The sequence below is a fragment of the Amblyomma maculatum genome, chromosome 6, assembly GCF_055883805.1.
Source record: "Amblyomma maculatum isolate TAMU_Amacu chromosome 6, ASM5588380v1, whole genome shotgun sequence".
Taxonomy (NCBI): Eukaryota; Metazoa; Arthropoda; class Arachnida; order Ixodida; family Ixodidae; genus Amblyomma; species Amblyomma maculatum.
In genome coordinates, this window is record NC_139349.1 from 82,999,833 (window position 1) to 83,022,332 (window position 22,500).

The following is a 22,500-nucleotide window of genomic DNA, read 5'->3' on the forward strand; positions in this document are numbered from 1 at the left end:
GCTATGCATATCTGGAGGAAAGTTCCAGGACCGGCCGTGGGAACCGTAGCCATGCCGCTCATGACGTTTTAATGATTGCTGTAGAGACAAACGAAGAAAGAAAAGAGATTTCTTCTATAGCCAGATATTGGTCATTCGCTTTGTTGAAAAAGTGGGAACCGCCGTACAGTAAGATGAAATTTTGCCAATAAGAATGCTTCATTGCAACTGAACGTAAGCTTACAAAACTTCATCGCGCAATATCAGAAACTTTTCTTTTTTTTTTTAATGCAGGAATATAACTTATATGAGAACCATTATATTAGAAAGCAAGAACCTCGGCATGTGATGTCAAACGCTGATCGAACAATAGAGTACATAAGGTTTGTTGCAAACAGCAACTGCGTTCGAGTCGAGCCGCTGCCGATTGCAGTCGAATGAAGGAGCGTTGCGCCATCTAGCGAGCAGAGCGGATACTAGAAACCGCCATTCGCTTCTTGGATCTCCTACAGGGCGGCTTCGCCATCCCACACCTGTGATCTGCGGCATAAAGGAAATCTGCTCCAAGCAAACTTGAGGTCGGCTTGTTTCGCGGATGAGGGAGCGTCTGTATATACAGGATTAGGACTCACAGTGAACTGAAACTGCGATCTTCCAGAAAAAACAAAAATAAATAAAGTCGAATGAACGGGTCAACAGATACAATTTCCAAACGCGGTCAATAGTCTTCGTCTTATTCGGTGAAGCGGACAAGAAAAAAAGTGAATGACCCCCGCAATGGGTCAGTGGTTTCGGCATTCGGCCGATGATCGCGAAATCACGAATTAGATTCCTGTCATGGCGGTCGTTTTTTCTACAGAGGTGAAATTCACAACCTTGAATATGTGGATGCGACGTCACGCCAAGGCACGTTAAAGAACTCCAGGTGGTATCCTTCACTTTAGCGTTCCTCATAACCGATGTGCCGCGTCGCGGGTCGTTAAAAACGCCACAATTTGCAATTTTGCTAACTGCATTGATGACGGTCGTTAAGGCACCCAGTATACATGGAGTGGGCACGACATATTTACAGTCTATTTGTGCTCAGACAGTCTTAATAAAAGAGGTTTGTGGAGCAAGCAGGTCTGAGTGAAGATGAACTTAATCACCTAATGTGGGTCCTGTGGTCCGTCTTCACTTGGCATTATTAGTTTTTTGTATTAAATTCAACCACTTTTCAAACAATATGCCTTGTGGAATAGAATCTGTCGTCAAGTTGCCGAATACGAACAGTTGCTGCGTCGCAAGGTCACAAACATAATAACCAAAAATAAGCCAATGAAAATGCATTGTAGAACGACAGCTGGTTTGGGTTCAAGTATACTACAAATAAGTAGGTCGAAACAGAGTACACGGTGTGCTTCTCGAACACAACGAAAACATAGGAAAAACGCCTTATGTATACCTTCCTTACGCATAACCAACCGATCATCCCTGCAGTTTTCAGAAAACAAAAATAAAAAAATATGCGATTTCTCTTTTGATGATGACATCAAGTCAAGAGTGAACAAAACGGAAAATGCCCTTGGGAGGTTGTCATCCGATCAACGGAGCCGACCGACTGTAAAGGTGCCCTGGTTATATATGCATATTAATAGCACACCACCTTTAAGCGACCTGCGTTCCAAGGCGGACGACCGCAACGTCATGGCAGTATACCATCACCACTGAGTGGAGAGCCTGCTTTGAATGGAATTTTTCCCTTCGTTTACCAGCGTTATCCGGCTATGTATAGTAAACCTGTCAATCAGCTTTTGAACTGTAACAGCTCATGGCCATTTATGCCTTCGGATGAATGAGGCCCTTGACGAGAGTGGCTATATCTGATTGCTAAACACAAATATCTTAGAATCAATATAATTCCCCTCCATTATACTTGCGCCTACAAAATGAGCAAAAGAGAAGTATCACTATAAAGTTATGTTTCAACGAGTGACTGACAAGACTGATGTTCGCGTTCGCTCTGTACATTTTTTCGCGAAGTTCGCAGAATCATGCAAGGGTACATGCAGAGCACCGCCAGACGCAAAGCGGACGCCAGCTTTCTCGGAAGAGCCACAATGCACGAGTCGGAGCTGCGGGGCTACAGCGGTCCCGCGCGCGAAGTGGCGACCTCTCAGGCGTGCAAACGGGGAAGGGGGGTGGGGGGGGGGGGGGGCAATTTATTACAGCCGCTGTTGACAAGACTCAACATGGACGAGCGAGCACCACGGCTAACGACTCTACGGTGGAAAAAAAAAATAACTATACGAAGACTTTATAAGATTCCCTCTTGTATATCTATCCGCGCGCGCGCGCGCACGCACGCACGCACACACAAACACACACACGCACACGCACACGCACACGCACACACGCACACACACACACACACACACACACACACACACACACACACACACACACACACACACACACACACACACACACACACACACACACACACACACACACACACACACACACACACACACACACACACACACACACACACACACACACACACACACACAATATGTGACGCCAGATCGCATGACTGTGTCGAATTATGGCCGCGGGAAACTGAATTCTAAACGCGTGCTTATCTATGTGAGATGCGGAATTCCAAACACCCATACACGAAGCCGTGGAGTAAACATGTCGAGGAAAGCTGTACGAGCGCTAGAAGATAAAAAAAAAAAAGGAGAAAGAAACAATGTCTAACGGAAAGGAGGAGAATGGGGGTGGGGGGAGAGAACGGCGCCTCTTCGTTCATAATTGCGCGGAAGTGGATAATCACGAGAGAAGCCGAGCGCTCTCGCGCGGATATTTGGCGTCGTTTAAGTTCCCGGGGCCCAAGTGACGCAGGCATCCATGTGCATTCAGTCCGTGCACTCAATTTCACTGCAAACATGGCTTAGCGGCGCGGACAGATACAAATGATGCCGTGTACGAGGCGGAGGTATGACTACGGGGCGTGAATGACCACGCAAGCGCTTGCGTGCGCTGACTGCGACCGTGGGCACTCGTGTGATCGCTGAAAGTGGACTCGGATGTATACAGCGCGCGCTTCAGAGCATGTCCTGAAAGGCGAGCGGGTTGAGCTGCGCCCAACGTGCCGCAACGCGCATCACACTGCGAGCACACGTATAGGACCCTGCAGGACTCCTGGTGCAAAGCTGCGAGTCCACCACTCCGCCGAGGTGGTGGACAGATGGGCGCCCGTTCCAGAAGACTGAATTAAGCCTCGTTTCCGAGCACACGCGCATACAAGCCAGCTACGTTTCTCGCATAGCCTGAGTTATACGCGTATGTCGTTGCGCATGTGTTTTTATGTTTTTTGCTCCTGCGTTTTTATTACGAAGCTCGCTCGCGCCTTTTCACCTCTCTCAAATTAGTCGCGATTTCTCTTGGGCTTAACGATCGCCACTTTCGCGCCTTCTGGTCTAGGTGCAAAATAACAACGGCCGTAGATCAGACTGCACATAAAAAGCACCGCATAAATTAGGGTTCACGGACCACTTGCCGCCGAAAAGGGCGACACTATACGCTGAGTGCAAGGTGTATTCGCAAGCAAAGCGGAGCGAATGCTTCTTTTAAAACTGCTGGGTATAATCTCCCGCCTTCTTACCTTATTTGCGGAGAGACAATTTGATCGGAGACGAGAGGTCCTCTCGTACCTAGTAGGTCTTTGTAGATTCTCTAAGGAGCGATGGCTTCGTTGTAACGTCTGTTGTCAGTGTGATTCGCGATGCAGCGCAATTGTTATTGCGCTAAACATATATTGTGCGCCGTTGGATCTATTGGACTCAAAAGAAATTTTCTCATTTTTTTTTTGACAGGGTCACCTACAAAAAATCTACTAGCCGGAGTGTAAACAGACAATCAAGCACATGATGTGCATGATCGAGCAGGCGAATGCACTATAAATTGAAAGGGAATTAAATACATTGCAGTTCACTTTATCAGCCTTTGTTACTATTCGTGCTGCACATAAAAGTAATTAACACGAGTTACATGAATGTTTACCTGCGCACCCCCCCCCCCCCCCCCTTCCACTCCCCTCACACATACCCACTAAGGAAAAAAGATACCCGCAATAGTTATACGACCTTTGTGTACCTTAATTACCAGCCCAAATATGCTAAAACGCAAAGAGATCAAGCACTTGAACGTACGAAGCATCTTGCTACTAAATAGAAGTTGTTGTTAAAGCCTTATAGGATAGGCAGGCGGATAGAAATAGTAAAGGAAGACACGGTGACTGACTTAGCCGAGCAGCGCAGCGAGAGAAAAGGCAGTGAAAGTGGATGGAAGAGAATTGAAGCGTGCAAGTGTAGGATATTGCGCAACAAAGCGCTTTACATTTAATGAATAAGCATCAGTGGCGTGGACAGAGCCTGTCATCAAAGAGTATCCGCATAAACCGACATTTAAGAAAAAAAAAATATCGTGTCACCGCCAGGAATCGAACCACCATTGGACAGACCAGCTTCCTTGGTCCAAGCACTGGTCATGCACCATACTATGACAGTGTTTTTATTATTCTTCATTGTCTGCTTAGACAACAACGTACAAATACAAATCCCTACGGACAATGTATCAGCACTATAAAAAAATACAGGGTTTATAAAAATTCCTCAGGTGTGCCATAGTCATGAAGGATAACCCACTCAGCAGGTTCGCTTTGGTCTCATACTATATATTCTCTAATGAACAAAACATTTCCAGTGAAGTTGTCGAGTGCCAAACGCACTCAGACATCTACATGACGAACAGCCGTTCTCGTCTTACACAAATTGTGAATGTTCAGGACTATAAACATATTGTTACGTGGAAACTCGATGTATTTACAGTATATTTACAACAGTCTCAACTGGCATAGCAGCGAGCAGCAACATGAACCAGTCCCACTTCTTCGTCATGACCTTGTCTCATCCGCGAGGCAACAGAAGGACACACTTCGTCGTCGTCATCGCGTAACAATATCAAACTGTATTTCTTCACTGCATTTTGCACCGGGATGTATATTGAATTCCATAAGGGGTCATGGGAACTTCTTTTTTGAGAGTACGCATACCCCAATGAAAGATGGCCTCCCAACAATCAGTAAAGGATTAAAGGCAATTGTTCCGGTTTTGTTTTTACACAATAAGCAGTTAGTCGTCCACGGTACAAATATCCCTTTCTGCATGCTCAAGCCATATCGTAACAGGGAAGGCGTTAATTTCGGCTAAAAGAAAACCTGGCATCATTTCGACTCTTTGTAGTCATCCTTTCCTATAGGCGTCCTGAGTGTACCATCATATACTGAGTTATTTAGGCGTCATGTTGCCAATGAAGTCTGCATACATTTCTTCTTGAAAGAAAACCTTACATCCTTTTGACTCTTTGCAGTCATTTTTTCCTATAGACATCCTGAGTGTACCATCATATACTGAGTTATTTAGGCGTCATGTTGCCAAATAAGTCTGCACACACTTTCTTCTTTGTTGCGGAGGTCAAGTACTCTAATGAGACATGTGCGTGGACACAGTGTTAAAGCAACTTCTCGTTAATGAGTCACTTTCCAACTAATGGTGCACTGGATGTGGATACATATATTATGGTGAGGCTACCCCCCCCCCCCCCCCCAAAAAAAAAAAATTATATATATATATATATATATATATATATATATATATATATATATATATATATATATATATATATATATATATATATATATTGGATGTGGATACAGCAAATTCCCGGAGTGCTTTTTTCATTCTTGCCTCAGTGACGGAACGAAGAAATTCGCTCCTTTAATAACGCAGGAAGGAAAAGCGCGATGGAATTGTGATTTATAAACAACTGAAGAAAAAGACCAAGTCCTCCCTAAAGAACTCTGCGAAACAAATTTGTGTGGTCAGCTCGCCCCCAACTGGAATTCCGGATAAAGACAGCAAATACACGAGCTTATTTTGAACGCTTCCGCATGACATGAACATCACTCGCAGCAAAGCTTAGCAATAAGAAAACAAACAAACAAAACAATGTAAACAGGGGCTCGTGCGAACACAGATAATCCACAACCTTGCCACGACGTTTTTTTTTTTTTTTTTTAATTTTTCGTCATCACGGCTTATTCGCTCACTGCAGAACTGCTTCGGATCTCGGTATAGAGACTATATACGGAGCACCAAAGTGCATGTCCAGAGCCCACTGCATACCAGCCATATTTGCGGGTGCCATGTCCCATGTTCCATGTCATATGCCATCACCCTTTTCAAAATTTATTGGTGCTACCGTGTATTTGCGATAATATTTAGCAAGGTGAACAGCCTCGAGAACGCCTTCCCTGTCATCGCGGAAGATCGCAAGGTCGTTTGTATAGAAGCACTTTAACTTCTACGGCATGCAGCTTAAAACTACGAATATTTGTATGCATCTCGGATGGACTGCCATAACAGAAATGTTCGAGGTATAGAAAAAAAAAGCGAAGGAGACATGGAATACTCTCGCTTTAGTGGTGATTCAACTAATACTCTCAAACGTAGGCATTTGTTAATGATTAGCTATGCTGAACAATTTTCATACGCCATTTTTAACACCATCTAAAATAATGTTCCCAACGTTGCATTCCTGCAGTACATGGAAAAGCACTTCATAAGAAACCCGGCCGAATATCTTCTCTATAGGTTGAGCTGCAAAATGGCGACCCGACCCTCAAGGCATCACAGCATTCTATAGTGCGTTTCTTGTAATGTGGGTGTTCGTAAATATCGTAAGGCCTTTAATGACGCACGAGTCGATGTAGGTCACAAGCTCCGTAATAACGGTTCGCGATCTGCTAGATATATACTTTCATAAAGATCTTATAATCGGTATTGGCAAGGCTTTTCGGTCTATATGAACTAACAGGTAACAGCTTATCCTGGTCCCTTAGGTTTTGGGATCAAGGCTGTATGCGACGTGCGGAATGAATATGGTGTTTTCTTTATCGTTAGTATATATATACTTGATGGGGTATACAGGCAAGCTCGATGCCGAATGTTTTGTATGAAGCGTGCGACTTAGGCCGTTCTCCCTTGGCGATTTGCTCGACGGCAACTTTTTTATCGACCTTATTTCGTGTGCCCATATCGGTATCTCAAGGCTTTTTCTGACGCTGTCAATCAGCCTTGGCATGCCGTTCAAGAACTCACTGTCGAAACCTCTCCAAGTGTGTAACAGTGCAAAAAGATAGTGCACAAACAAATTCACTCTCGATCATCGAAGCCTTTGATGTCACCTCGTTCGAAAACGTATCGGTTTAATTTCGGTACGGAAGCGTGCCACTTTTCATCGCTCATTGCCCGCTTTTTTGACAACTCATCCATCCATAAGCGCTCCCTTCTAGCTCGTATAACAGCTGCTTTCCATCTCTTTATGTCAATTACTTAGTTATTTTCGTATTTTCTTTACACTTCCAGCAGGGTTTTGGACTCCTAACAAAAATTCTCCACCTGTTTTTGCTGTTCGTCATGATGCTTGCTTCCTCTTTCAACCGCGAGTAGCTTTACTCGGGTTTTATATTTTTCCCATTCGGACGTATAATTTTCATGTACGTTTGTCAAAAAGTATTATTTTCTCTTTGACACTCCCTACGAATGACTCCCCATCAAACAGCTTTTCATTGAATTGCCATAAGTTCCATTTGAAAAGTATTGTCTTAATTTTCTTCCCCCAGGGTGAAGCTATCAAAACTGTTATCCGAAAATAACAGAGGTAACACAGAGTAATCATCGCAGAGGGGGATCTAGTCAAACGAAATGGACACTATATGTCCAACCTTGTTCGACTGCTACACGCTGAATGTGCCCGTATACTGCGGAATCATGCCATTTGTATAAGAACTCGTCCCACATTTTCTGAATTATGGTCGAGGCAGTAAGTCCTTATTTGTCCTTATGTCTTTATCTGACGCGATCATCTGCGAAACAAACACGCTGGTTCCCCCAGGTCCGCTGCATATCCCGCGTTGCTATCAACCATGCACCACCTCGACTGAAGGTTTCCGTGGAGACTTCGAAGGAGACTATTGTGTTCTCAAATCACAGAATCATACGTGTTCTTGTTGACTTGCAAATCGACCGGTGGCTCATTGAAGAGGCCGGGGGTGGGGAGGAGGATAATTGCTTTCTTGCACGTAACCGCGCGCAAAGGCACGTTGCTGTCAACTCCCTGCGATTTGGCGACTTTTCCGTCGCCATCAGAAATAGTCGCTGTTCTCTCGGCCTCACCTTCATTCATTACTAGTTCGTTATCTTCACCAGCTCCGCCTTGCTTGGCGCCACAGGTGTGTAGGACCCAGAACCGTCCGTCTCATTGTACTCGAACGCACCACACTCATCACACCGCGGTACCCTGCAGTCATGCCGTATATGACCAGTGCTTTTGTAACGTATATTCCGGCGCGCGCCCTGGCACAACAAGCACCATACCGTTGCCAATATGAATGTGATGATGGATGCGTTCGAGGCTGATACCATCTTGAAATAAAAGGCTAACACTCAGAGCTGTAGAGTCGGCTCCTTTAAAGCCGTTTGCTTTGCACTTGTCACCAATAACATTTCACATCCCCGAACTCCAAAAAATGCACGACGCATGACGTCGTTGGAAACGTTGAACGCCTGCCAGATGCATCTGTTGATGTTTCTGCACGTGTATCACCACACAAGGTCGTCTTTTGGCGAACAGACCGCCTATTTTCTTAAGCTCCCTTTTAGCTTCCTCAGTTCGAATGTTAGCCAGTCAATATTGAGACATTGGGTAGGCTCCTAAGCTGCCCACCTGTTCCAAAAAACCAGCGTCTCTTAGCGGCTGGCGGTCATCTTCAATCTTGCATACGGTCGACCAGCAGTATTGTATAGTGTAAGACGACTGCATTCTTTAGTAAATCCCCGGAGGGCAGTATCAGCAGTAAAATCCTTAGCCGGCTCACAAGAGCGACAGTGTATACTAAGGAAAAATACAGGAAGTAAGAATGGCTATTCGAAGGAATAGACCGATCAAGCACTTCCTATAACTGCTTCGTTCGTGCCAGACACGAAAAAGAAAGAACCACGAAACAAGCGAAACTGGTTGCAGGTGCTTGAAAAAAATGGGTGCTACTTCAACTCTCCCCCCTCTGTGTACTTCTACGACAGAGCTCTCATCTTCAGTCTTTCTTGCCAGCAGTGCACAAGGCCCACGACAGCTTGCATGCAGCCGTGCAGCCGGGTTGGCGATTCACGCTGAGTTATATGTCGCCGTGGACAACGCTGTTCTGCAGCAACAGCAGCGGGCGGTATAGGTGAGAGCCGGAGAGCATCGGTCTCTCTCGATCGTGCCGCCGACCCAGAGTGTACGTAGTCTATCGGCACCGGCGGCAGCCCAGGTTTGCTGCCGCTGCTCTCGGCAAGGGGGCGGCAAGAGGCTGCAGGCACTCTCACTGTAAGAAGAGTCCCGACGAGCGCGTCGCTATTACAGCCGGCCGTAACAGAAAAGCACGTCTCGAAGGTCATGAGCCAAGGTCGTCCACCGTCTGCCGCCGCCGGCGGCGGCGGGATAACGAGACGGAAGCCCCCGCCCTCGCGAGACGCCGAGTCTGGTTTGTCCAGACACGCGCTCCTCGTGAGGAAGTGCGCGCGCCCGCCGCTGCACGAGCGTTGGCCGCTGCACCAGTCCTCGTACAGCCTGGTCCAGCGTCATCCTCCGACACAACGGCTATCCAGCACCAATCCCGGTGGAATCGCTACATAACACGCATGGTCTTTAGGGCTCGTCTCCTAGGTACTTCTATATATAGTGAACCGAAGAGTTGTCGAGTGCAACTGCATGCTATCTGTGAGCCCTGATATGCGGTAGCTGTCACAAACATATGGAAAAGGGGTTGAATAGGAAGGACCGGGAAATAAAGCATACAGTGCCCAGTCTCGGTATGCGTTAAGTCTGCAAGTCTGTAACAAGCTCCTTATTTCTTAATGCCGATGCTAGCCGTACTTGCAAATATTATTTTGTCGAACCCTTACGTTGCTCCTTTTACACTGGTAGATACACTGTTCGTGACGTCAGCTGATCGTGGCGTCAGATCTGAAGTTAATAAGCGATATTACTCGCCAGCTCCTCTGTCAACGGTGGGATTTTTATAAAATAAGAGGGAGTTGTAATGATACATTATATGCCCCTACCGCTACCGCGCTGTCCCCCCGCCGTTTAAAATGTTTACCTGTACCATTAAGCGAACACACCGACCTTAACTGACTCCCAAAGGTGACTAGTGGGAGGAAGTGCACTCAACCGCAGTTACAGAATCATTTGCATTTTTGTAACGCGTTTGCTGAACAGCGTACAACAAATCATCCCGGTGGCAAAATTAATGCGTCGACAAAAGAATCTGTGCCCCAGAATCCTTTGAAAAGATGGAACCTCAGCAGCAAGTACAGGGCGTGCATTGCATTGTACTCTAGTAAACGCTTTTTGAGGGCATCGAAGGGTTTATTTTATACCGTTCACTAGACAGTACTCAATGGAAATAGGACAAGTAACCGCACAGAAGACGAAGTTTAAAGGTCTGCAGAGGCAAAGGAGAACGACGTTTGGACAGACAGTGAAAGAGAGAGGAAGGGGACTTTTATTAAAGATAATAATTAGCAGATGCTAGATGGTGGGTGGCCTTAATTGGTCTCTGAAGGCGGCAGCTGACTTGCGGACTAGCTGGATGATCCTGCCTTGCTGGTCCAGGTTGTCACTGGTCAGGGCCGCCTCCCACCGCTCGTGTGTCGGGCCACTAGCTATCGACTTCTTGTCTGGTTTGTCCTGGCATTCCTAAGAGGTATAGTATAGTGTGGGGCTTGATCCGCAGCAAGGACAGAAACTGGGACATTAAGGTTCGGCGAACTTCCGTGTCGGCAGATGCAGCACTTTGGGCCAGCTAAACTATCCCCCCCGCCCCTCTTCCCCATTCGCAATAAATAAGACCACCAAAATAAACATGACTTCGTCTCTCAAAACGTTTATAAAAGCTTAACTCACGACTGAAATGGGGACGAGTCACTGCTATAACGTCACTATAGACATGTTTTTATTAAGCTTATGATATGGTTTTCGAATCCCTTCTTCTTTCGAAACTCAACTTGCTCCCTTCGCACATAAGCTTCCTTCTTGATAACCGCTCAATGGTAAATTGTACCTTTCTCTATAAAATTCCAAACCTTTCGATGAATGTGTCAGCTACCTTATAATTACGTCTCCTGAACATACAGAGTAAGAAGGCTTACTTTCTTACTCGAGGTTCAGGGCACGTGTCCCCTAATAATGTATACGCTCCCACTCAAACCTTGCCACATCGGCGTTTCCCTGGGTTCTTAAACTTCTTTTTGTAATCTGTATTAACGACTTGCCTCGTCTTGTGTTCTGTAAAGTCCATTTATTTGCTCATAAAGTCTTTCGAGAAGTAACATCCAGCCACGACGTAACCATATATATCCTTAAATCTGTCCTGAACGCTATTTCTTTGCTGTCTAAACATGCATGCTAACGGAAGTTTAACATCAGCAAATGCAAAGCTCTTCGCTCATTCAGAACTTGCAAACATTACCCTGTTTACTACAAATCACCTCTCCTTACAGTTTCTGATTTCGTATAAGTATAGCATCTGACACAGATCACATCAAATATGTTCGGTTTCTGCAAGTCAGATTACACACACACACACACACACACACACACACACACACACACACACACACACACACACACGCACACGCACACGCACACGCACACGCACACGCACACGCACACGCACACGCACACGCACACGCACACGCGCACACGCGCACGCGCACACGCGCACACGCACACACGCACACACGCACGCACGCACACACGCACGCACACACACACACACACACACACACACACACACACACACACACACACACACACACACACACACACACACACACACACACACACACACACACACACACACACACACACACACACACACACACACACACACACACACACAACTAAAAATGCTATTCGCATGCTGGAATACACGCACCATAACTTCTCTATAAGGTGTCTTCATTCCTTAAACTGCTGTTGCAAAAAAATATTAAGTTGGAAACCATACAGAATACGCAGCTGCGTCCATCGGGGATTTTCGATCACCATGAAAACATAATCAATCTCATAGAAGGGCTCCGACATAAATCAATTCGTTTCATTCTTCCTAAAGGAACTATCGTGAAGGAAATGAGAGGATCATGTCGAACTGCATGCGGGCGCCGTCGAAGCGCTCCTGGCGTCGAGATCGGCGAATTTATTTATTCATTTTATTTGTGCACCCTATCGGTCCAGTGCAGTCCTCCGCCTGACAAGACAATTCGCCACAGTGTGCCGGACAAGACACCAGGGTCCGTATTCCGAGTTAGCGTCGTTTTCATAAGTGTAGATCGTAATTATCTCCCAGCCGGATGTTACTACCACTTCCGGTTCCGGCGTTTCCACCACTCGGACGACTCGAGGTCACGGAGATAACGATACTTATGAAAACAGGGCTAACTCCGGATAAGAACCCAGGAGTGCTATCGTCAGATGGCGTCCGCATGAGGCTTGGCGCATATACAGGATTATAGGCATGGCCTCTGCATGCGTTCGCAGGGGTCTCTTAAGTTTACTCACAATATACTTAAGTGAATCCAAGCCTTAATGTTTCATCCTTATATTCACATGGTAACATGTTTCGTATGGTCTATTTAATAGAATATTTCCTTATCAGTATTTGCGAAGTGAATTCATCCACCCTCGCATCACCTGTCATCGCGTGATTATCCTACAAAACCGGTATTTCAATATGCATAACTAACCATTTCCTTCAATCGTTTTCACCTCGTACAACAGAAGAGCGGCATCTTCTCCCCGCGACGACAGCAACCATAAAATATGCCTCACCAGAGTTTCAAGAACGTTTTACTTAATAATATATATGCGGGTGCAACTGTAACAACTTTATTAAGAAAAGCCCGATGCCTTTTTCTACGTTTCTTTTTATATCGGTAACCGCTTCCCCGTCTAAAGCGTTTTGACATAAGGATACGATACGTTATAACATCATGAGCACATAAATGATAGCCGCGCAGAAGATATTTAAGGAAATCTATCATACCTATACTTCACGCCCACATGGATTTATCTCTGTCGATTTATCAAAATGGCAGAATTAGCCGAATTTCTCGGTACGCTCTTAATCTCAGTTCTGCAAAGAATTTTGCGGCTTCACATAATTAAGTTCCAGTTATTACTAGCTGTTCGACTTATTTTACCTCGAACGAGATAGGTTTCTTCAAGAATTGTAAACAATTTAGTAGTTTATATATTTGGCTGGCTGTGTGTGACATTTTTTTAAGTTTGTCAGTGTCCACGTATGCTCTAAAGCGTGCACCAGCGGAGTTAGGCGTCTCTGTTATGCAGCGACGCTAGGCAGCAAAACCATCGGTAAGGTTGAGACTCACTCGGGAGAATGTAGCACATGCATGGTGCTCCAGCTACACGTAGTTGAAACAATGTGTTCCACATAAAATATTTCAACCTCAGCTAGAAAGATGTTCCACATATTTTCTTCGCTTTTATCTGGAACGCCGGTACCATTTACCTGTATAGAATTTTCTTGCAGTTCCTCTTATGCACCATGTCACTATCATGATCATCGTGCTTCTCAGCGCTTCCGTCTCGTGGTCCCCGTTTTAACGCGATAGCGTTAAAGACCCCTTTTACCAGAAAATCCGGTGGCGTTATTGTCGGCGTCGTCAGCGGCGCTGAGATAAATATCAGAAGCATGGCGCTGCCAGGTAGTAACTGGCAGCTGACATGGCCGAGCACTGAATGGACGTAGGGTTGCCTGACATTATGTTTGGCAGGAGCTGCCAACTCAAGCCACACCTTTCATATGGGAAGGTGATATCAGGATAAGGCTGCCAGGACCCTTGCATTAACGTTACTCCTATACAGGCCACGCAGGCTCCCTAATACAGCTAGGTAAAGCGGGTTTCTTAATATGGGCTGCTAGCCTATAGGCTATCACGTGATACCCTTAAAGGCGGAATTTAAGCGTCCCCCATAATTTATTAGTCCAGGTTAAGCGGGGCAAGCTCGTATTGCCTCAAGGCATAAAAGGAATTACGAAGACAAAATATTGTGTCACATATCCCTGCGTGTACCCTGTCCTCGCTTGCTGCAGGTTGCGAAAGGGAAAAACGACTCCCTTCTTATCTCCTGGCTGTTTGTATTCATTTGCTTCAGCTGTCGTGCTGTTGAAACAGTGATGGCTGTTTTTCCCCAATCACTTTTTTCGTGCATCCTCTTAACTCTGAACAAATGTTTCTTGGTGGTCTTGTCAGTCGTTGAAGCTGTCAGTCTAAGTTCGACGCCGTATATAGGGTTACCTTTGCTGGAATTCTCTGTGTCGTAATTCATTCACAAGCTGCGGGGTTCCAGAGCAATTAAGCTGAGGGGCATTGTCAGCGTTCACTGCACGCCAGCATGTACGTTCTGTCTCTAAAGGAAGAAATACGCAGTTAATTAGAAGCAAGGGTACTAATATGCTGTAAGCTACATTAAAAAACAATGCATTTCTCCCTAGACATCAGTACAGCACGTAGTGCTGCTGCAGCACCCGGAAGCGTGGCCGCGGCGACACAAGCACCAGCTGAAAACTACACACGAGTTAGCAGTGAATTAAGCTCTCGCCAGTTGCACATCCAACCAAAGAAGTTAATCGCGATCGACATAGCACGAAAAGTGTGAGGGATACGCGGAGCACGTCTTAATGACACCACAGATCGCACATCGATGGCTCATGCCGGCGATGGCAGAGAACTGTGCCAAATAATTAAGGCCCTCCCGACTCAGAAACGTCATCGCAGCCAAGGGGGATGGCATGACTCCGTTCGGATATACAGACTCGAGCTAACGCACAAGGTGCGCGTTTTCAGCCGCGTTCACAGTCTTCTGTGGACCTAAATGAAAAAAACTGCGCACCCAGCTGCTGCCCAATGTTGGTGGCGCTCTCCCCGTTCTCTTTCCGGCCAAGTGCGTCACTCGGAGTGACCCAGTGAGAACGCGAGGCCGAACGAACGGAAAGCAAAGGAGGCTGCTTTATGACGGTTCTCGGAAGTGAATTGATCTGCCACTCTATGGAGGACTGCAATCCCGAAGGAAGAAATGCTGTGGTCCTTCCTTATTTCTTTAGAACATCTCGCGAATAATAAAAAAAAAAAAGCGGCTAAAAAATTTGGTGTCGCTATGGTGTTTTCTCCTCCCCACAAACTTGGGCCTGTGCGCCAAGGTCACCGAAGGTCAGTGGAAAACAGGCTTTTGCAAAGCCGGACACCAGGAGATGTTTACTAAGTGCACCATGGATGTAGTATATTCTATCCCATTCTCCTGCGGCAAAATATAGATTGGCCAAACCTGGAAATGCATAAACGAACACCTGAGGGAGCATATGAACAACTTAGGCTTCAGACACGGGAAGCAATCGATAGCTTTGCACATCAATGACTGTCATCGTCTTCTCGGCTTCACATGCAGTATCATCTGTATACGGAAAGATAAAAACATGCGCGCGAGCTGCTGGAAGCGTTTTTTTAATAAAAATGATGGGAAAACTTATAAAAGTGATCAATAAATTGTCATCACACACACAAAAAAGTATAGTTTTATTTTTACTTTTTTTTTGTCACCGATGCCTTCTTTCATTTCGGTCGGCATTCGTGTTTGTGCAAAAACAAAAAAAAAAGTATTTGTTATTTCTTCTGTTTCTTCGGAATAGAGAAGCTGTTAGTCCAGTGGCGTTGTATGTGTGTACCTCCTAGTCTTTCTTTGCTGGTTCCTTCTTTGTAAGCATTATAAGCAAACTAGCCCAGCCATTTACGCTTTCGTCATAAGCCAGGACGAAAGGTCAGGAAGATATATGTTAATTTTTTTTTCTTAAGTCTTGAAGGTCTCCAAAACTGGTGATAACACGAGTGCCCAGTTCCTGCAGAAAATTTGTTAGCAGGAAGACAATGAATAATGCATGCACTTTAGACATTATTGTATACTTGGTGCTCGTGCTCGCAGAGATATGCATAATCATAAAAAAAAAAAGAGAACGAGATGAACATCACATGTCGCTCATTAGCGTGGCGAAACTTGAGAGCGGGAGGTGGTCAGTTTAGGCCCCATAGAAAAGTACAGAATATAACCGTGGGCTCGTTAAATACGACGAAAAAAGCACCTAACTATACGGGATGATAACGCAGACGACACGTCTCTTGCCTGGCCCGTATCCATGCGCTGTTTGTCTTGTTTAGTTCAGGAACGTGTCGAACTCCAAACAGCATGTATACCTGTATAGATAAGCTCTATTCTATGGCTGCTTGGATGGGCGTGAGGAGATCAAGGTTTTTCCCGGCCTCAATCCTAATGAGAACGCTTTGGATACAATCAAAAACCGACTGAATGAATGCCTTGTTTTCAGTCCATAAACATAAGCGCTCTGCCTCTTCTGCACAGCGCCACCCGGCTGAACTTGGTATTCCGATCAGGGAAATTCCTATCAGGCTATAACTACAATTCTCAAAAGCTATAGAAAGGAAGCATCAATCGATCCAATATGATTGACGGCGTTACGAAGGACACCTGTACAGTCATTCACGCACAATTGTCTATAGCATTCGAATGGTGGGGTTTTCTTGCACATTTATTTGAAAATGTCGTTGCCTCACAGGACCGATGCAGCTTTAACATAAGGAGGTAAACACCATCCACAGAATGAGTGAGCATGAGAAGGTCTAGCGAGTAGAGTCCTATATAGGTCACTCATAAATGACATATGTTATTCCCCGCGCGCAGTTTGAGCGCTTAGCAGGTGCGTGGATGACGGTAAAATCGCTTCTCTTAAGGAGAAAGCAGACCACAAAGGTGGCTGTCACGAATATTTTGATGCTCTCTTCAGAGGCGTAGCTAGAATTTTTTTTCGAGGGGGGCTGACCCGCTCAGCCTCCTCCGTATCGAGATACCTGTCACCAACCTGTCGCCTCTCAACTGCGCCATAAATTCTGCATGCCGGGATGCAAATATTGCGCGGACGAATAGTACAGTCCGGGGCTTTCGTTCGAGCGGGTATCCTGCGCATGTATTGTTTCAAACGAAAATCGTTTGTTTAATTTAGCAAATGCAGAACTGAAAATTCATCATACCTAGTTTTCCAGCCATACAAATAACATTATTTCGAATACGTAGTTTTCCTAACGGACCCACAGACAAAATGGTTGCCTGCACTCTCTCCAGTGTGCTTATAAGTTTGATTATAATGCAGCATCTGCACTCTAACAAACTGAATTGTTACGAACAGACGAGCACTCTCAGCAGACCACTTAGACAGCCTTTCCACCGGAACATACATAGCGGCTAAAAACACCCGAGATTCAGTGCGAGCAAGAGGCCCGAGAGGTAGAAGGCAGCGTGGCGTCAGAAGATCGAGTTTGGCCTGCTGAGGCTGCGCATGTGATGTCACGCTCCTTCCTAGTCTTTTTTTTTTTTCTCCAAGCATCCCATCTCTTCGTGCTCAGTCAGCTTATCTGATAGTATTGCTTGTCTCCTTTGTATAGCCCGATGAACAATTTTAGAAAACTAAATTTTGCTTTTTTTTATTCCCGCCGAAATCTCTTTTCGAGCGTGAAAAAGACATACTGGAGACAAAATCCGGATTTATTTCCGGCTCTAGTGGTTGTTTTGGAATGCGGTGTATGACAGTACGAAAACATTTCATGGGGGGCTGAAGCCCCATAAGCCCTCCCCCTGGCTCTCTTCTATGCGACTGAACGTGCAAAGTCAACGCAAAATTCTGAGCGGCGCCAAGGCAGTGTTGTGCAGTGCAGTCCCTTACAAAAATGGATATTGAATTTCTGTTACCCACGTAATGTGTTTTTGATGAGTCATCAACCACTCAAAGGAGATTCAAGATTAGATGTGTTTTAACATCATATCCGCAGCAGACTTTCCTTTGAGATCACACATGAAGTTTTGTGCTTGGAAAACGCAACAGTATTTTTGGGTAGGATCTAATGTGGAAATACATTGACTTTCTCAAATGAGGAAATGTATACATCACTAAGTGAATATATATTATTTCTTTGTTAACTGCACACTTTCAGAGCCCTATGTTTTCATTTATGATTAGCATATGTAGGATGTTGCCTAAGAAACAATTTTTATGTGTTTTAACATGAGATCCGCAACAGACTTTCATTTGAGATTACGCAAGAAGTTTTGCACTTGGAAAACAAAGCAGTATTTTTGTATAGGAGCTAATGTGGAAATACATTGACTTTCTCAAATGAGGGAAATTATACATCACTATGTTTTTCTGAAATGAATTACGCTTTTATATAGTTTAAATTAATGATATAGCAAATATTATGCAGAAGCAGAGAAACCTGTGGTATTTTTGCTCGCCAATGTCGCGGAACAATATATGAAAGAACAGCAAAAACGATGTTTTCTTGGGAAAAATATTGAAATAAAACAACGAAATAACTTTGCCCTAGAAATTTGTTTGTTTTGCGATTAAAAAGCGAAATGAATATTCATTATCGGTTAACAAGTTTGAAACACAAAAGTTTGGTTTATTGTCAATTTTTAGCGAGACCAACTTTTGAATTCCTCTGAGAAATTCGAAAGGCTGTCACACGATCAGGATTTTTTTTTCTCCAACTTTATAAAATTCAATTACTTTAGCCAGTTCGATAAAGAGCCACAAGATTTATCGAGAAGATGCGAGGGGGTCGAGCGCAAAGTCTGGTACGTTTGGCATGGAATGACCCAAGTATACAATGCCTCCTCCTTAATAAGCCGACTCTAATATGTATACATTTCTTCGCAACCGTCAGGATCAAAGCCATGCTTACGGCAGGCCATTCGCATTAAAAACTCGTAAACGTCTTGTGACCCTTTTGTCCTAATCTCAGTACACATTCCATCAAGGTTATCAGAACCGTTCTTTATATCTAGTTGGGTTATGCTACGTATCTCTTCCAACCTGGCTAACACCGACTAGACCGAACTCCTTATGCACTCATTTAGCACTGCATATAGCCATATACAAACCCGGCATACCGAATACAAAGTGCAAGTGAAGTACGTTGATTTCGAAAGGAGGCCACTTGCTGTTTCCTCGGCATAAACGAAAGACATTGTTTCGGAAGAAAAAACCTGCAGAAACGAGATAGGGACAAAACGTGAAAAGAGAGAGAGATAGAGATAGAGAGAGAGATAGAGATAGAGAGAGAGAGAGAAAGAGAGAGAGAGAGAGAGAAAGGAAGAGAGAGAGAAACCCGACCGCAAAAACGAGGTCATAAAAATGCCGCGCCTCGCTTCGATTTCACATATCAGACCAGATAGAAGGCAGGTTAGAAAGAATATGGTTTCAGATTCGAAGGAATACGATTAAATTAGTTGTTCGGCTTGATTCGAAAACAAAAAACATTAGTTGTGGTTTAGCTCTGGTTACCCTAGTTGAACAACGGCCGAAGTTTCTTTTGCCTGCTACATTATTCTCCTATCATGCCCTATCAGTGTAAGGTGCTATACATTATTGGGGGTATGAGGCGAGAGCGTAAGACATATAAAGTCACGCTTCAACCAAGCCGTATATGAACGTGCCTGCGTGTCGTAGGGGTAACGAGAATGCAAACGGTTCTGGCAGGCTGATCCTGATATCACCATCGCGTATGAAAGGAGCGACCCGAGTTGGCAGCTCGCGGGCAACGTGATTGGCAGGCTAATTTTTTTTTATGAGGAGAGACGTCTTCACGCCTCTTCACGGCGCCTCTTCACGACGCAGCTGCGGCCACCCGAGGTCTCGGTATGGCTGTCGTAGTATTGCTTTCGAAATAATAAAGAATATATGACATTGATTTTTCCCGCCATTAAAGGATATTCTCGCTTATCAGGGAACTTATTAGTTCGTCCCTTGACAGCTAAGAAAGGTCTCGCATATCATTTTCGCTAACTTTAAAAGTCTCACACAACAGTTTATTTGCATGCATGCAGGAGCGTGCAAGAAATTGGCATGAAGAGGGAAAGAGAGACAGAGAGAAAGGGAGGGGGGAGCGGGTGTGCCGCGGGCCTCGGTGGATTAGGGGGTCGGTTCCCGCGGTTTTCACTCCGGAAGACGCGTATAATTTCGTCGGCAGGCGACACATACGTGTGTGGAAAGCGCACGAAGTCCGCTTTCGCAGTGGAGTCAGGCTCCGAGTAGTGCCTGCGGATAATTAAGCGTCCTGTAATCAAGGCCCCAGCGGCGAGGGAAGGCTTATAGCGCACCACGGACGATGGGCGACGCCCCGATACTCATCTACATCCGAGGTGTTTGCCATATAGACACACACACGCACACGTGCTAATTAAACGGCCGGCTGTTGTTGCACTCTACACATACGCTCATGTATCTTGCGGGCCGCGCGTATATGTACGTGTTGTTGTCCAACGGGTGAATGAGTACGCTTATAATACGGACATGCACCGGGGGCAAAAGAAAGAGAGAGAGAGATTCTGAAGGAAGGGCTCCGTGACAGGGGGGCATCGGACCTGTTCTCATGAGAAGCGCGCAACCACCGACACTCGTGCAGAGTTCAAGAACCGCGGGTGAGACGAGCCGATCATCTGCCCCCCCCCCCCCCCCCCCCCCCCCCCCTCCCCCTTCTCTGGTCGCTGTGGCGTGCGGCGTGTGCGAGCGGAGACCTCCTGTCTCTACTCTGGCCGCTGTTGCATCTAAAGAGTTGCGTTGACGCCCATATTGATGCGGAGGGATCTGTTTTTACACCGCGCAAATCATGACCCTGCTTAAGGCATACGCAACAACCAGCCTCGAATCCGCCGCACCAGGTGGTTACGCGGGCACGCTTTTCTATACCACCACGCCGTCAGCAGGGTCAGCTCTTTCTCGAGAGGCTTCCTCGCTGAAGCGGAGTGGCCTTGTGGCATATAATCAGCACTTTTTTATCTGAATTCGGTTAATTTGAATTTTCTGCTTATGCGAATTGGCGCTTTAGTCGAAAGATTGCCCTGGAGTCTAACTGCATACGATTCTACCAAATTTTAGTCCTTACCAAGTTACCAATTACCAAGTTATGACAACCAACGTTTAGTTCCTGCGTCATAATGTTGTTCCTTTTCGGTCACCTTCGTTGGCTGAGGCACTGTCATGCTATCGTTATCGCAGCATTAGGCCTGCCGGAACTGCATGTGATATGTATGGGATACAATTGAATCGAAAGAATTATTATATTAATTGGCCCTGGTGTTTCCTGACCAGCGTCATTATCACAGCTTTTCGACGTACGCACTCCCTTTATATCAACTACCAAATCAAATGGCAGATCTTGTAGCGGGAGAAGGAGGAGAAGAAAACATTTATTTACAATGAAATGATTTGGGAAAGGGAGATATTGGCCGCCGCCGCTGCACGAGCTCTCTGGACGTTGGACAGGGCCGCCTCCCAGCCCTCCCTCGTTGGCTGTTTTATATTTGTATTTTGCTGGCAGGCCAACACCATGTGGTACAGGTCAGCATACTGCCCGCAGAATTTGCACCTACCCGTGAATGTCGGGTCCACGTGTTTTAGTATGGCAGGATTTAGAAAACGCCCGGTTTGGAGCCGTCTAAGGTGGCACTCCTCAGATCTGTCGAGACCTTTGGCGTCCGTGTGCTCTGCGATGACAGTGCGCGTTAAAGATCCCCAGGTGGTCGAATTGATTACTCCGTAGTCCTCCACTTCGGCTCCTCTTTCTCTCTGTAGCACGGTTTTTTGGGCTTGTTGGTACATGATTCCAATACACTATATTCACTACACTATACACGATTCCTGTGGTGTTCGTCTCTCGCTCTTGTGTCCTCGTCTTTTGCTGCGCTATAGTGTATTGGAATCTTTCTCTCTATCCACTATCATTCCCGCCTTTCCCATTTCCTTACGGCGAGGTTCAGGTGTCCACAGAAATAAGTGTGATTGATACAGCACGTTTTCTATCCATCCTGCAAACCAATTTAAATTGAAATTCAGGTGGCTTCCCAGGCGCTAAATTATGACTGGCCATCTTTTAAGTGCATACAGCGTGCCTGACGGCCGGGGATGACCAAAGATACGACAACGTAGAGGATAACCAATCGTGACTTTATTGCTTAGCGAATTTGTTTGGTTCAGTTTACGAGGTTTAACGCCTCAAACATCATTGACCGCGGGATCGACGAGAAATAATTACAAGAACAAGAAGAAACGCGAGTCGCTCACGAAGAACAGCTCGCACCTTATCGCGGCGAGTCCGAAAGCAAGTATCCAGAGGATTGCGCGAGCGCTCGGTGGACAACATGGCGCGTGCCATTCAAGAGGGAACGCGTTGGCGTGCGGCTGGACGCAGTGCGACGAACGAGCTCTCCGTGCGAACCTCAGGA

The 22,500-nt window shown here is 45.7% G+C and overlaps 1 long non-coding RNA gene across 2 annotated transcripts in view; it reads right to left on the reverse strand.

The window, feature by feature from the left end:
* LOC146186122 (uncharacterized) overlaps nt 1-22,500 on the reverse strand; it is a 129,339-nt gene that overhangs the window by 25,616 nt on the left and 81,223 nt on the right. The window contains exon 3 of one of the 2 annotated variants that reach the window (XR_014708079.1): nt 15,675-16,045. The exons of the other annotated variant lie outside the window; for it this stretch is intronic. This is a non-coding gene — a long non-coding RNA (uncharacterized LOC146186122). Of the gene's footprint in view, nt 1-15,674; nt 16,046-22,500 lie in introns of those variants that run through there. 2 annotated transcript variants of the gene reach the window in all.